The sequence below is a fragment of the Sciurus carolinensis genome, chromosome 13 (genome assembly GCF_902686445.1).
Source record: "Sciurus carolinensis chromosome 13, mSciCar1.2, whole genome shotgun sequence".
Taxonomy (NCBI): Eukaryota; Metazoa; Chordata; class Mammalia; order Rodentia; family Sciuridae; genus Sciurus; species Sciurus carolinensis.
The window spans coordinates 76,411,110-76,427,435 of record NC_062225.1 but is presented as its reverse complement, the minus strand read 5'-3'; the positions used below and the strand labels follow the sequence as shown (position 1 = coordinate 76,427,435).

The following is a 16,326-nucleotide window of genomic DNA, read 5'->3' as shown; positions in this document are numbered from 1 at the left end:
GATGGACACACCCGCTGGCACTCCGCCCCGGCCCGGCGCGCCGCTGCCGGGGATCCCTCGGGCCCGGGGAGCCGCGCGCGGTGCCTGGCCGGGGGCGCCCCGCCTCCCCCACCCTCCGCCCCCGCCCACTCGGGCGCCCGTGATTGGCTCCGCCCGCCCCTGGCTGCGCGCCGAAGCCCGCCTCCCTCGCAGCTAAAGCAGACGGTACCCGGAGCGGAGCGAGCCAGAAGGGAGCATGGTCCCCGCGCCGCGGCCGCGCCAGCCCCCGCGCCGCCGCCGTCCCCGCCACCGCGGATCTCGCCGCAGCTCCAGCCCCAGCCCGGGCCCGGCTCCGCAGCGCCCGCCCGCAGCCCCGGCGATCGCCGCGCCTGAGCGCAGCCCCCGCCCGGAGCCCGAGCCCCGAGCCCGGAGCCAGCCCCAGCCCCGCGGCCGCCGCGGCTGCGGGGAGAGGGCGGGGGCGATGCTGCCGGAGCCGCCGCCGCCGCCGCCGCCTCGATGAGAGCCGCGCCGCACCGCGCATAGCCGCACAGGCTGACAGGCAGAAGGACTGACTTCCCTCTCCCAGGCATCCTCCCTGGGCTGCCGGGAGGCGGCGGCGGCGGAGGAGGAGGAGAAAAAGGGAGAGAAGGAGAGCAGGAACGCGAGGAGGTGGACCTGGATCCGTTTCTCTCGGCCAGGACGCGAGCGGCCCCAGCTACCGCTACCCGCCGGCGCCGTCCCCTATCCATCAGCCCTCCTGCGCCCACCCGCGACCCCGGGCTCTCTGCTCGTCGGGCCGGGGCCGGAGCCGCGCGGCCGCAGGTAAGAGTCGGGCCAGGCTGGGGCTCCAAGGATGCGGCGCGGGGCCCCAGGTCCTGGCGGTTGCTCGGGCCGGGCCGGGCTTGGGAGCGGGGCCCCGGAACCCGGAACGCTTGGCTCGGCTCTGGCAGCGGCGGCAGGAGCCTCCGGCGTCTGGACTCTCAAGGCTGCAGGAGCCCTTGCGCCTGCGCTGCTCCAGAGGGGATAAAAAGGGGGGAAAAACTTCCTGCCCCCGGGTGTGTATACAGGGGGTTGCCCGGGGGCACTGTCGCGGTAGTAGAAGATGCTGGCAGGGAGTGTGACCCCCAGCCCGGGCAGCCCCCGGCTGGGCCCGGCAACGCGCGCCCCTCTCCTGGCCACCTCCCCCTGCGCGGCCCTGGGCCCCGGCCGGGCTGGGGGGCCAGGAGACAGTGGAGGGCTGGTCCCTGGGGCGGCCGCGCGCGCTGCCCCTTGGGGAGGTTCGCGCCTCTGTGCTGCGTGAAGACAGGTAGGGGTTTCTGCCCCCTCGCGTCATCAGACCTCACATTTGGGAACCGGGTTTCTTCACCGGATCCCAAGTAACTTTAGAGGTAGAAGAGCTTGAAAACCGTCGAGAGCGAACCCGCACAGATTTTGTTGTGACCCCCTATACACACACATATACACTTGCCCTGCGCCCTGTAGGTGCAAGCGGGGGAGGGGGGGCACGGAAAGGATAGCTTCAGGGTGGCGAGGGGCGAGAACGTGGTGTCGGGTAGGGAGGGGTTGTTTATGTGTGGGATAGTGGACTAGGAGATGCGTAGTGTGGGAGTGTGGACGCGTGCCCCGACTGCCGCGGGGGATGCGGGCTGGCCACAAGCTCACGTCCGGATCTCCGTCGCCTGGAGCAAGTAGAGAGCGCGAGGGTTATCTGCGGTCGCGCGCCGGTGGCCGCGCTGGCAGCGTCGGCCCCGGGCCCCAAGGGAGAGGCATGCTCGCCTTGGGCGGGAGCGCCGAGCCAAGAGCCCGGTAGGTCCGAGGCGGCTCCCAGAGCAGGTCGGGTCTGCGTTGGCTGGGGAAGGCGGGGACGCGCTGCCTGCCTGCGGCCAGCCGTCTCCGCGGAGGGGGTGGTGGCGAAGCGCGAGTCTCGGATGCCTAGGTCCGCCTGCTGAGAAGCCAGTTGTCGTCCCTGGGCTCTGGAACTGAACGGCAGACGCGGTTAGTTGGCAGGTCCTCTCGTGGGTCCCCAGGGATGCTGATGGGTGAGGAGCTGCCGCTGCTGCCAGCAGTGTCACTCTGCGAACGTTCCCCTCTCTCCCTATGGTGCTTGCGCCGCGGCGCGCCCCAGGCGAATCGTGGACGCAGGTATTTATGTAGCATTAGGCGAGACCTCGTCGCTGGAGGGACTAGACGTTGAGGACGCCGTGCTGCCGAGCTGCCGCTGCCCTCGAAACTTCCACTCGTCAGCTTGAGGGACATTCAGGCTCCAGTACTGCAGGCTCAAGACCCTTATCAACTGAGCAACGCTGGGATTCCGACTCCTCTTGCAGAGACAGATCTGTCCTGATTACAGCTGTATTTATCCTAATTTCAGTCTCTTTAAAGTCATTTGTCTAGTCACTACAGAGTTTTTTCCTTTGCTGTGTGGTCTTCTTAGCCTTGGGAGGCTAGATATGAGGAATTATTTCATTTTAGAATGAATAACAGCAGATTTAATTAGCCCACCTCATTTCTGATTATTTTTAATTAAGGAGGAATTGTAAAGCTAACTTTTTAATTTTTTTTAAGTGGGAGCATATTGGACAATTTTGTAGATTGTTCGTCCTGGCACTTATAGAAAATGTGTCCCCTATGCATAGGTGAATACTTAAAGGGCTGGTTGGAATGGATGTATTTGATTAGTCACACAGTATAGGTGTTGATAAAGATATGGCACTGTGTGCCACCAATGAATATAGTCTCAGTCCCATACATGGTTCTGGAGTTCATTTGATCTATCACCTTGCTATAAATCAGGGAATCTCTAATGCGTACCTTTAAACCCTACATGAACTTAGTGATGTTGAATTGGTTTATGGGTTGATGCATTGAACCAATTTTAATAACTTTTCTGGGCAAGCATCTTATAAGCCATATTTGTTCATGATCAAGAAACATTTTATTCTGTTCAGTCTCTCCATTTCTAGTGCAGTTATGAGAATTTATAGGTCTCCAACTTTCATTTGTGAGCAACAATCCAATGAAATACCTAGAGTTTTACTGAAATAAAATATCCTATGGTAGCCATGGTAACAAATAGATTAAGGGTTATTGGTTTTCAACAGTATGTAATGGGGAGTGGGAACTCAGTGTTGTGTCTCTTTAATTATGTTTCTAATGAGTGGTGGTCCTACTTCTAGCACTCAGTGTGGGAGATAAGCCAGACCAGAATTCAGTTTTGTGAGAGGTTTATTGGAACAAAGAGTAGTAGAGCCCAAGAGAATGACTTCTGCTAACTGCAGCTCCTCATATCCAGGAAGCAAATGGATAAAATCTTTTTTTTTGTTTTTTCAAGTAGATGAGAATTGAATCAGTCCCTTTAAGATTAGAAATTGTATTTCACTTATAAGCTATTACTAAAGGAACCTTTAAATTGAGCCCCTGTTTTCTAGGAATAAACATGTTAGAAGTGTGGATGGAGTGTCACAGTTGTTATCAACACCTGTCAGTCTAAGTGAGGCATATCATTAGTCTATTCAAATCTTGCCTCTTTCAATATTCATGCATTTCCATGGTGATCCATTCCGTTTTTGTTTACTTAGTCAACCTTATAAATCTTTGGCATCAGTTTCAGTTGTGCCATCTTTTTTTTTCTTTCGTTTATCAATTGATTTGGCTGCAAATTATTCCTACTTTAAAGCATTCCCTTGCCCCATGGTTTGCAAAAGTTTATGCCATTCCCAGATACACAGACATAAATGGGTTAATTTTTTTTTCTGATAGAGTCGAATAACACCATCAATGCTAATGTAGTTTTTTAGCATCTCATTTTATATGTCTGTGTGCATGGGTTATTTTCTATTTTTCCTTCCTGCAGGTTTACTGTAAAACCTTCTTGCTTTATGGACTGGTGACATCAATTCAATCCAGCAGAATGGAATAATGGAATAAAGTTTTTTTTTTTCCTTCTTCTTTTTTTTTTTTTTTTTTTCCCTCCTCTTAACCCTATTATAGTTCAAGGGTTCTTTGTGTCCTCTGCTCTGTCTGGCTTGGTGAGAATTCAAGACTGTGTATTAGAGCCGGCTTGTCCTTCTAGGATCTTTTCTCTTCCAATAGGGCCAAAGCCAGAAGGTTTAGGAACATCAGAAGGTTTTCCAAATGTATTATACATTTAGTTGCAGCACATATTGTCCCTGGGATCACAGTAACATTGTATGTCCACAGAGCAGGGCAGTTTTTACTTAAATGCGAGTGATGATTTTGCTCATCTGCTTTCAACTTTGCTTTCTAATGATGCAATCCCATGCTAATCACAGCCTGTATATTTCAGAAATATCAAGGCAAGCATTAGCACGCTACTGACTTATTAGGATTGGGCAAAGTAATTGGAACACTTAAGTTCAAAGTCAGATGGAGAAATGGAATTATAACCAACCTTGTGATTCTATAATCAGTCAACTAAGCGCCTACTTGGGGGTAGGAGGAGGAAGAAACTCCGTGAATGAAAAATCCAGTCCTTGGTTGCCGTGGATGAGGACAAACCAAGCGGTTACCACATAAGACAACTAGAGAGAAAAAAAATCTCTTCGTGAACAGATAAATCATATGTTCCCTGGGCCTTTCTTATTAGCTTTCACTGTGATAGGCACATACAGTCATAAATGTTTAGAACTCGGAGGATATTTCTTCTTTGTGCAGAAGATGGTCACTGATTATTGCTCAAAAAATCTAGGGTCATCTCCTAATATGCTAAAACATTAGGTGCATAATCCCTGGAAAGTACATGCATTTGCAGCAAGTTTACCATAAGAATGGTCTTAATAATTTTTGTTAAGAAGCAAAAGTATGTCAGAATTCTTTACCTAAACCTCGAATCAGAAGTACTGAGATCTGGACCATCCTGAAATCAAAGTCTATCGTTCTTCCTGCAACCGATACACACTTAGTTTCCCAAAGTCTGAGGTCAGAAAACAGCAAAATTGAAAGCTGCAAATTAAGACAAGGCAAGTTTATCACTGAAAGTAGAAACAGAATTCTTTGGAAAATGAGCCTCACTCTTGGAGATATTTCCACCTTCAGGGTGGAAAGGTGGAAAATTCTGGTTTCCTTCCAGACCAGGTAGCTGCGTGAAATTCAAATGGTTCAGACAACTCTTGAGCTGCGGTGGTGGATGATGACTCAGAAGCTACAACAAGAACCATGGAGCATGGGTACAGCCACAGATCTGGTTTAAGCTGAGAGGAAAGTACCCCAGATGTTGAAAGGCTACCACTGGCTCCACATAATTTTTATTATGGACATTTGAAATTTTAAATCATTGACCCATTTAAGGACACATACACATACATACACACATGTACATACTCTGACACTCCTTTTTTTTAAAATTCTGGTTAAAAAATAACAAAGCTTACCATCTTTATCATTTTTACCTGTACAGTTCAGCTGCAGTACTATTCACATTGCCTTGCAATGCACCTCCACGACTTTTCCTCTTGCAGAATTGAACTATACTCCATAAACATCAACTCCCATTCTCCTCTCCCCCAACCTGGCAACTATTGTTCTCTTTTCTGTTTCTATAAATTTGTCTACTATAGATACCCCACATAAGTGGAATCAGACGGTATTTCTCTTTTTGTGACTGGCTTATTTCACTTAGCAGTGTGTGTTCAAGGTTCATCACATGCTGTTGCATATGACAGGATTTTCCTCCTTTTAAAGGCCGAATAATATTTCATCGTGTGTATGTACCACACATTGTTCATCCATCATCCATGGAAGGACATTTACATTGCTTGTGCTTCTCAGCTATTATGAGTAATGCTGCTTTCAGTTCTTTTGGATATCTACCCAGAAGTGGGATTGCTGTATTCTGACTTTTAACACCAACAAATGCAGGTCTTTCGTTGTAGGAGACTTGGTAGGAATGCAGCCAAACAGAACATCAAATGATGAATGCAGTGGATGTTCCTGGAATTTGTCTTTCCTTTTCTGTGGGTGCATTGCCTTGCAAGTCTTTCCAGTTGCTTATGCTTTGCTTTTGGGATTTCTCCAGGTTGCAGTGATATTACAGAGTGGTTGATGGCAGAGTCTTCTGGTCAGAGTTGAGGACCAGTCTCTGGTGCCTAGTAACTGTTCAACCTTGGAAAGATCTTTATCTGATTAGGCCTCAGTTTTGTGAAAATGGAGAAATTAATAGCACTATCCGGGGTGGTTGTGAGGGTAGAAGAGGGAACCCAATAAAACCTGCATCACAGAGAAGGGTGTTAGGAAGGAAAGCTTAGGAACGCTGCAATGGAGAAGGGACACAGCAACCCCTAGAGATCTCAGCAACGGTGGACACTTAGCCTGTCAAATGTTAAATCATCTATGCTTTAATGGTGTGTCGGATGTGTATCTATATTGTATTCTATGTGTCTCATTATCACTGCTTATTCTGGAAAGCATAGGAGATTTGCATCATGATTCCAATCGTTAAAACTATCCTTCAGTTGATTTGATGTATGAACTTTTTAATTCATTTTAGTATCATAATTTTAGAATTGTCATGGATTTTAGAGGTCAGCTAATCTACCTATTATTCAATCACCAAACCTTTATCAAGCCCCAATAATATAATAATAATAGCTTCCAGTTATGGCTGCCCACTATATTTTAGTACTTTACATATATTATCTCTAATCCTCATATCAATGCTGCAAGGTAGGGATTATCCACACTTTACAAATGAAGATGAGGCTCAGAGGTAATCAACTAGCCCAAGGCCACAAATCTAGCCATGTTGTACAGCTGGGTTTGAACACAGATCCGTCAGTTATCAATCTGGCTTTTTTGCTGTGTGTGTGTTTTATTTCCCTGATACTCCAAACTGGTTCTCAGTACATCTGTACCACTTTACACTGCCTGTTATGTACTAGGTACTTTGTTATCAGTGCTAATTAATACTTTATATAAAATAATTCTAAGAGGGAATGTGAACTTAAGAATATTAACTGGGTCTACCAACATTCATTGTACTTTTTGGATTGACCCAGCTGCTTTCATTTACTCTAGTTCCTGGAAAGCTAAAGAGGAAAAACCTTTAAATGCTTGAATGGAATCTATTTCTATATTGAGCCAACACAGTAATAAACAGCAAATCCAAGAGTTAAAAACAATATAGAAAGGGTAAAGATGCATTCAGACTTCCCAAAACTGACCTGGACTTGTTTGGTTTTATATGTCACGTTCCAAAATTCTTTAGTAAAAATGTTAGCCTGGAAACATTTGTGCTCAGGGAAGGTATCAAGTAATAAACACCAAAGCTTACTGAATGGATTTTGTTTTCACTGAGGAGCTGTGTGGTTACATGTTCTGGGTTTGTCATGGTATGGTATTTTAGATGCTATATTTGGGATTATATCTATTAAATATGCTTGTTGATGAATTCTAACTAATCTAAATGGAATCTTCTAGGATTTATGACTTGAGACTGAAGACTAATTTTTCTCTTGGAGCTGCATCATTTCAGTGATAACTTGGCTCTATGTGGCACTTTGGAGAAGCAGCACAAAGTCTGTCTTTATAACATGCTTACTTGTCAGGTGTCACTCCCCAAGCAGATTTTAAAATTTGCAGTATTTCACAAAATCATTGTTTTAAAGAAAAATGAAACACTTAGAAATCACAGAGATAGCTACGGAGGGGCAGTAACGCTATATTTGCCAACATTTTCTGGCCTGTTTTCACTCTTGGTATTAGTATTTTCTGGCGAAGGGTAGAGGATACAAACTGAACCTGGAGCTCACACCACAAAAATGTGTTTGCTCCCTGTTTTAACCCGTGCAACCCAGGTCCAGCCAGGCTCAGCAGCAAAAAGGCTCCGAGACCATGTGGCCAAGCGATTGCACAGGAAGTGCCAGGGGAGGGCTGCAGAAGGCCGCTGTCCCTGGGCGGGCACAGGCCTCTCCCGTGGGCCTGTCCATCCAGCCACACCGCCTTCCCCCCTTTCTTCCTCCCTGGCTTGTTTCTACAGGAAAGGAAAAATCAAACATGAGTCTTCCTTGTCCTGAAGGCATCCCTGCAAGGCCCTTTGAAGCAGGTTGAGGAGTGAGGACGGGGAGGGAAGAGCTACAGGAAGACTCCGTATCTCTGTTTTGTGAAAAGCAAATGCTAGTCGAAGGCTGAGACCAAATTAGAGACTCTGTTGCCAGAACATTCATGCTTTCCTCTTGGTCATTTAGTAATATTCAGAGGTGATGAGGAATAGAGGAACCTTGGATTTTAAAAGGAGAAGCAATTTTACCTTTCTCTTTTACCATCTCTTTTCAAATCCTCCAGCTGTAGGCACTTGCTTTGGGATCAAAACCGTGGCTGTACGTCGCTTCTTGGGGAGCCTTAATGATACATATTCAGCTCCTGGAGCTTCTGAACGAGTGTAGATTCAATATGCAGATACGGAGGAGACTCCGTGGAAGGAGCACTCCCTTTCCTGTGGCATCTTGTCTGTTGCTCATCCTGTGACATGGGCGGCATTGTTCCCATTTTGTGGATGAGCTAGAAAGACAAGCATTTACCCCAAGTTCAGATCAACAAATATGGGTGGGGGGGGTGCAAGTTTATCATCCAGACTGTCCATGGAGGAAAGAGAAAGCCAGAATGCCCTTTTAACACTTATTAAAATAAGAGTAATTCCAGGGTTAGCCACATTGCTCACTATCACAGGTGACAGTAAGAAGTCAAGGTCCAGCTAATTTTCTCTTAAGGTGTGAAGTAAATGCAAAGAAACGGAGACCGGTCAGTGTGATGTCAAGTACCTTCACACTTAAACTTACCGCCATCATCTTTGTAAACTGAGCAGAAGCTCAGTTCTGAGTTTCCCAACAAGTCTCAGTTCTAACTGACGTTTTTCTTTGTGGTAATCAGAAGTTCCTGGGGTGTGCTCACTTGAACATAAGACCGTTGAATATTTGAAGCTAAATTCAGTTCCTGCCTGCAATGTGATTAGAACAGTGCCAGCATATGCTGAATCATGGGAACAAGGGGTTATTTCTGGACTCATCTCCAGAGTTGTGATCCCTGAGGGCAAGGTCTGTCTTTATCTTTAGCCGTGGGCCTGGCACAGGTCAGACATTTACTAACTAGATGCTCTGGGGAGTGCCCAGTCTAACCAGGAAGCCCATGGACAATAAGTGAAGAAATTTCTTGAGAGCCTAGAACAAAGAGAACTGAACCATGAACACTGTTGTGACTTTAGCTTCTTGGGTTCACTCACTTGTAGCCATTGACCCGTCTCTTCAAGCCAACAGAGAAGAGTAGAAAATGGTGATACTCCAGGCACGGTCACAGACTGGTGCCAGTCCACGCTGTTCCAGTCTGTGCCAAGATAAATCCAGAGTGAGCATTTAGAAACTAGGGTTGCCTTTAACATCGCCTTGACAGCCAAAAGCATCGTCCATGGCTCCTCTCACTGAACAAGGCATAGACCCCAGCAGTGTCAAACTCACATGGTAAGTTACCAAGAGGGTTGTATACAGTGCGGGCTGAGGCTCACCCTCTGGTGTGAGCTTTGTGGTCTAGCCATGCATGACTAGGCCCTCATTTCAGTTCTTGACAGATTGGAAATAAGCAAAAACCAAACACTGGATTCTTCATCAATCATGGGGTGGATAGCCATGTGGGAACGTGCATGCAGTGGCCTGACAAAGCTTGGGCAGGGATTTTAGAAAACCAAAGACTAGAATCCTTCATCAGTGAGGTTGACTTTGCCACCACTGGGGAACAGGTAAGCTGACTCCTGTCTAATCCAGTGCTAGCAGGGCCAGCTGCCTGGCATCTGCTGCCCAGAACATTATTGTCATTTTGGTGGCCATGGGGGGTGGGGGACACACGTTCTGTGCTTTTATGTGCATCTTCAGTGGCTCTCCCTGACACTGAGTGAGAACCGCTGGGTCTTTACTCAGGAACCTCACAACGTACCCACCCACATCCATCTAAAAGCCATTTCGTTGCAACACTGCCCTGTTCTGGCCTCCTGGGATAGAGCTAGGCTATTTTGCCATTGAATGAGCTTATTTGGATGATGTGAAGAAATATAAAATAACCTTCCTCAGAAAACCAGACACAGGTTTTCTGAGCAAAAATTGAAATGCCACAGAATTTGGGAAGTGTGAGTGCCACATTTGGAAGCTGGGCTGGTCAGACCAGGAGGCTGCATGCAGCGTGAGTGGCTGGCTGGTCCTTCTAGTGAAGAGCCTGCTGTAAGTGGAGTGCTGTAATCTATTCGGTTCATGCTGTTCCAACCAGCTTTAATCATCAAAACTGGAATAATATTCAAACTGTGAAACAAACGTAGTTCTTGCTGAAGCCTCCATGTGCCAAGGGGAGCACCAGAGCATCTCAATCTACCAGTCTACGCAACGCGCCACAGAAAAGGAGCACCTGGATTGCTTCACATGATGTGGGGCAACTGCCTCTTTCCACAGCGAAATGGCACCTGCAAGGATTTAACTCTTCCTCTTTTCCTCCAGGAGAGAAAAATGATTTTCGTGAAAACTTCCATGTTTCATGGAAGTGGGATTTGGACTGTCTGTATAGTTGCCGCCTCTCTTGGGATGCCCCTAGTTAAGGTCAGGTGGTGCTGGGGACTGCCTTCTCTGAAGAGAGGAGATGCAGCTGTGAGACCTGGAAGGCACCAGGCACTGGGGCACAGGAGGGGAAGGTCGCAGACACAGCCACATCCAGAGAGCAGTTGCTACTGCTGTGTGCCAATGAGGATGTCACACCCTCGGGTAAGGCCTGCAGCCTGATTTCCAGAGGAGGGCTGCAGTGAGCACCCCGCTGCTCCCCCTGTGCTGTCCTTCACGTCCCTGAGTGACAAGGGGATTCCAAAAGGATAGTCCTGATCAGATTTCTGCCCAGGAATGTAAAACTTCCATCTGATTCTGCAGAAAACACACACATGGACACACACACACACACACACACACAGGGGTTTTTGTTCCTGAGCAGTCCTAGGGGAGTCTGCAGGAATGGATGAACACTCACTGAACTATGAAGTCACAATTTGAGAGCTGTAACTGTCGCTGTTTTTATTCCTGTTTGCTTCCCAGAATGTCTGCTCTCTGAAGCATTTTTTTGGTACCTGAGTAAACACGTGGGCCAGGTCTAGGCGTCTCGGTCCTAGGAAAAGCAGGAGTCAGTTGACTCTCTGGCCCTTGCTTCTGTGCTGGATATGACCCATGAGCCACTAGGGGTGAAGTGGAGAAGTAGGGGCATCATCTTGGGACTGAACATGTGAAGGAGGGCAGGATTGGTTCCCAGACCTTCACAGTTACAATGAAAACTTTTAACTCAACGACAAACAACCTAATTAAAAAATGGCAAAAGAACTTAAATAGATATTACTCCAAAGAAGATATGAATGGTCAATAAACACTTGAAAAGAGGCTCAACATTACTAATCATTAGGAAAATGCAAATGGAAACCACAGTAAGATATCACTTCATACCCATTAGGATGACTGTTCTAAAATAAATGAAACAAAAAACAAAACCAGTAAATGAATGAGTGTTGGTAAGGATGTGGGGAAATAGGAACCCTTGTGCTCTGCTCAGAGGTATAAACCGGTGTAACCACTGTGGGAATACTGGGGCAGTTTTCAAAAAATTAAACAGAGTTGCTGCACAATCCAGGAATTTCTCTTCTGAGCGTATACACCTAAGAAGTGAAAGGTGGGACTGGAACAGGTCCGGGTGGTTTGTAGCAGCAGTATTCACAGTAGCCAAAAGCTGGAAGCCACCTAAGTGCCCATCGACAGATGAGTGGATAACCAAAGTGCAGTACGGACATACATTGGAATGTTATCCAGCCTTATGAAGGAAGGAGATTCTACATTTCTGAACCTTGAAGACATAAGGATAAGTGAGATACACCAGACACAAAAGGGCAACTCCTGTATGCACTCCTGTGAGGTACTTAGAGCAGTCAAATTCATAGAAACGGAAGCTGGATGGTGGTTGCCAGGGGCTGTGGGAGGGAGTTAGTGTTTAATGGATACAGTGTTTCAGTTTGGGGAAAAGATGCTCTGGAGATGGTTGATGGTGATGGTTACACAACAGTGGGAGTGTACTTAATGCCACTGAATTGTACATTTAAGAGTGGGTAAAATGGTAAAGTTTATAGTAGGTGTATTTTATCACAATGAAAAGAGAATAGATTTCCAAATATTCCCAACTGATTTCTTTTTAAAATTCACTTAGGAAATAAAATGCATTCAGCAATTCAATAGCTCTTATAGGGTACTTTCCGTATATCTCACCCCATGCTGGGAATTTATTCATTTATTTATGTATTTAAGTTATAATAGTTCAGGTAGTACAATAAAAACCACAGACTTAAGTGTTCACAAAGTTTCAATAATTGCATATACCTGTATAACCAAAACGATATAAAACATTATCATCATTCCAGAAAGTTCCCTGAGCCCCTTTCTAATCAATTCCCCTTCTCTCTCCTGACCCCGTCCCCCACAACATCTTCCTTATTTGACTCATTGGATGGTGGCAAACCCAGAGGTGAATGGTCTCCAGATAAAGGTGTTTCATTGATTTCCATGGGAAGAATGACAACCAGTAGACCAGACACTTCTTGTGCCACTAAACAGATTTCTTCCCTGAGGGCCATCCTGCAGGAAGCTAAATCACTATCAGGAGGCTGGCTGCTTGGTGACTTCACACTGGGGACAGGGAGTCGGCAGATGGCCTTATAGATCGCTGTCCCTGAGCTGTGATAGCCTGCTGCACGCATCCATCCCAAACTCAGAAGGTCACCTGCAGAACTAACCAGGCACCTGAGATGGGGAGAATAGAGCAGCCTTTCTGGGTAGCAGTTGGGTCCCCAACTCGCTTCTTCCTTTCTGGTTTGGAACCTTGGGCTGGATGACATGTTCTTCAGCCATTTTCATGTCTTTGGTCTGGAACTGAAGCTCAAGAGCCCAGCTCAGCAAATCAGGGCATTATGAGTCCTTCCCACCCACCCATGGGCACAGTGAACCTGAGGTAGAGAAAAAGGCCTGCTCTCTAAGTGACTTATCTCCCTGAAGGGGCTGGAGTGGCAGGAAGGTGCTATGCTAAGCAGAGGGACTGCCCCCTAGTTCCAAGCAGCTACTTTCTGGTGGGCCAGTGTCACGCAGTTCCCCTCTTTCCTTTTCCCGTTCTAGAGTGTTCTGCCCAGTTCAGATCCTGCCTGTCCTCATGGCTTCCTAGGATGCAGTCCCCCTGCCCACTGGGATTCCCTGGCACAGGTTGGGCTCCCAATATAACTGCTTCACAGCTGCCTGGAAGTCCCCAGCTGACCTGACCGTGCACTCCCAGGGGAAGTGATTGCCTCACCTTTTGTTTATATTCCTTTGTTGGTTTTCCTCTAAGGATCTGGGCCAATGCTGGGCACAGTGTACAGTTTGAACATGTGAGGCACAGAGAAGAGGATGCCATGTCTAAGACTTGCCAGGCGGAGTTGGAATTGGATCCCAACCACCCAGCACATGAAAGAACGTCAGGGAACAGTGCAAGGACAGTCTGAGCGAGGGATTGCCTCCCGAGAATCCGGGGCTGCTTCCAGCTCTTGTGGGTGGAAGAGTGCAAAACCCATAGCATTTTCTCTCTGGCCCTGTTGGCTATTGTCACATGCAAATAGTGATGATTTCCTAAAATGTGTGACCCGATAAGGAATCCCTTCACTAGGGCGTGAAATGACTGTGCATCTGAATCTGAGCCAGGAAAGATAAAACTGCTTCATTTTCCCACACACGGGATAAGAGTCTTTCCAGGACACTAACCTCATGTTGTTAAGACCTTGGGGTCCCTGGTGAAAGCCCAGTCTCTGTTTGGCTTCCAGAGCTCTCCCTCTCTCTCACTCTCCTGGGTTCCCTTCTCTGCCCCTCTCCCCACCAACAGGCTGGCTTGTCTTGGGGAGAACCTGTATTCTTTATGTGCTTGCCCCAGGGATACTGGCCTGAAAATCATTCTTTGGTCATTCTGTTGATTAGGAAACCGTAGGAAAAATATAAAACCCTTCTGTAGAGATTGAGAATGAAGTTTCTAAAGTGACTTTATCATAAGTTTGGTCATTTGGGGGAATCGTTTCTAATTAAGAAGGAAACTTGGTTAATGAAAAGAAATTAGAGACAAATATATGTTATGATGAAACATGTAAAAACAGAGGACACAGAAAAAAGACTGAAAATATAACTGTGGTCATCTTTGTACTTTTAAAGTTTCCACTTTTTAAAAAATAATCAGCATATTTTTCTTTCTGGGAAAATCTAACTTACCTAACCAGGGAAAGAACCCTGATATTAATAGTAAGGCTAACCCTGCTGCTTCTCTCCCCTCCCAGGGTGAGTGCTGTGTGTTTGTGTACATGCCCACATATTTAATGCTCATGAGAATAGAAGAAGAGCAGGTTGTAACATAGAAGAAATTTTAAACAACCAGTTTAAAGGGGGAGAAGAGCAAAATAGTTTTCATATAATCCCCTATAAAAAATGTCCCTCAGAATGAATCTCAGACTCTCCTTAAAAAATAATTCTCTCAGGAATCTGCCCCCAATTGGGCCTCCTGTAAGAGCCAGACTTGGGGCCTTTTATAAAGGTGGCTAAAGCAGGCTTCAAACCGCAAAAGCTTGCCTTGTGAAACACCATGCCAGCATTCTCAAATAACTGTGCCCCCAAGTGGTCGCAAGTACCTGTAAATTACATCCAGCAAAAAGGCCACAGTTAACCAGGCCCTGGGCTTCAGAGTTTGAAATTTAATAATATTGATGAAAATAATAATACACCTTTTAAAAACACAAAAGAGAGGGGAGGAAGAAACTGTGTGTGTGTGTTTGCAGAGGAGAGAGCAAAAGACAAGGAAGAATTTTCTCGATGTTTACCTTCCTGGTGCCCCTTCCAGAAAGGGTGGCCGTGTGTGTGTGTGTGTGTGTGTGTGTGTGTGTGTGTGTGTGTATGTTGTTTCCATTTGCAAAGGGGCCTGGCCAGAAGAACTGGAGGGAAGTGTGGGTAGAGCCCTCCCAAGAATTTGGAAGACTTGGTGCATCTTTCTCAGGAGCATCCTCCATGCCTTTGATGGCCTGCTCCTCTGCAGCAATAGCTCCATGATAGTCCCCTTGGCAGTCTGCCAGAGGCTGTAAGCGTACAGAGAATTGTGTTTTAATAGAAGGCTTTACCTCTGATACAGATTTAAAATGAGGAAGAAACTTTCCGTACCTCCACCAGAGCAAAATGCATTTTGCTTCCTGTGAAATGCAGGTGATTACAAGCTCATCTTACATAATTTTATTATTTTCAATTGCTGCCCGTCAATCTCAGGTGATGGGTTCCTGGGAGCAGAAAGGAGGCAGATTCTGGGTGATGATTAGGGAAAAAAAAAAAAGTCACCCAGTCATTATCAAATCGCACAGAAGTTTAGAAAAGAGAATAATTATCTTTGTGACGATGCTGTTGAAGATCTTCAGAACTTGCTAACTTAGACGTGCAGAAGTGAACTGAGGACTGCTTAACGGTCTCTTGGAAAAACGCATTGCATGTTCGCTTTAACAAAGGGTTGAGGTTTGAGACTTTAAAAAGAATCTTTAAATCTAATAAAGGGAGTCTCTTGAATAATCACATTTTCAGATGTCTGTGATCCTACTGAGGTGGTCCACTGTCACGCCCACAAGAGGGCATTTTCTCATCAACTACTGCAAAAATGATTTGTTTTTAAAGGGAAGCTAAGAAGCCTAGGGAGAGGAGAGTGTTAATGGGAAGGAGGAGATGGAGAGCTGCTTGCGATTGAGTCTTAGTCTGCTTCCACTTAACATGTCCTGCCCGTGCGGCGTGGGAGCCAGTGCTACCGGCCAGGAATTTTGCTCTGTATTTACTTGCTGTGTTTTTAACGTCTTATTCCCACAATGACTGGGTACCAGAGGAATCCTTTACAAGAGTAGTCTCCAGGCACAAGATACCCCGTGCCAGTATGTAGCTGACCCCATCGATGACTTCAGTGCTGAACTTGATTTTCTCAGATTTTAAGACCGGCCAGAGTCCAACAGCACAATGAGCCTACCACCTTCTCCAGGTTCAAGTTCCTTCCTTGATTTATTTAGCAAATACATACTGAGTACCTACCCTGTGTCCACATGAGTCTGTCCTCATGGAGCACACAACCTCTATCAGGAGATTCCATGGAAAAAAGGGAAACAAAGGCATCCTGGAGGGTGATTTACATCGTGATTGAAGCTGCGAAGAAGAATAATGGGGATTAGGAAAAGAATAGCCATGTTGGATTGAGCAGTTAGTCCTTCTTCTCTGATGAATAACAAATGATACTCTAATTTTGCTCAATTGG

General features: G+C 46.5%; 1 protein-coding gene across 1 annotated transcript in view; it reads left to right on the top strand.

Annotated features, from left to right (window-relative positions):
* The first annotated feature begins 215 nt into the window (after window positions 1–215).
* The window catches only part of Klhl29 (kelch like family member 29), a 285,354-nt gene continuing 269,243 nt past the window's right edge, over window positions 216–16,326 (top strand). The window contains exon 1 of the mRNA XM_047523183.1: window positions 216–801. The gene's annotated coding sequence lies outside the window, so the exon portion shown is untranslated. The remainder of the gene's footprint in view (window positions 802–16,326) is intronic.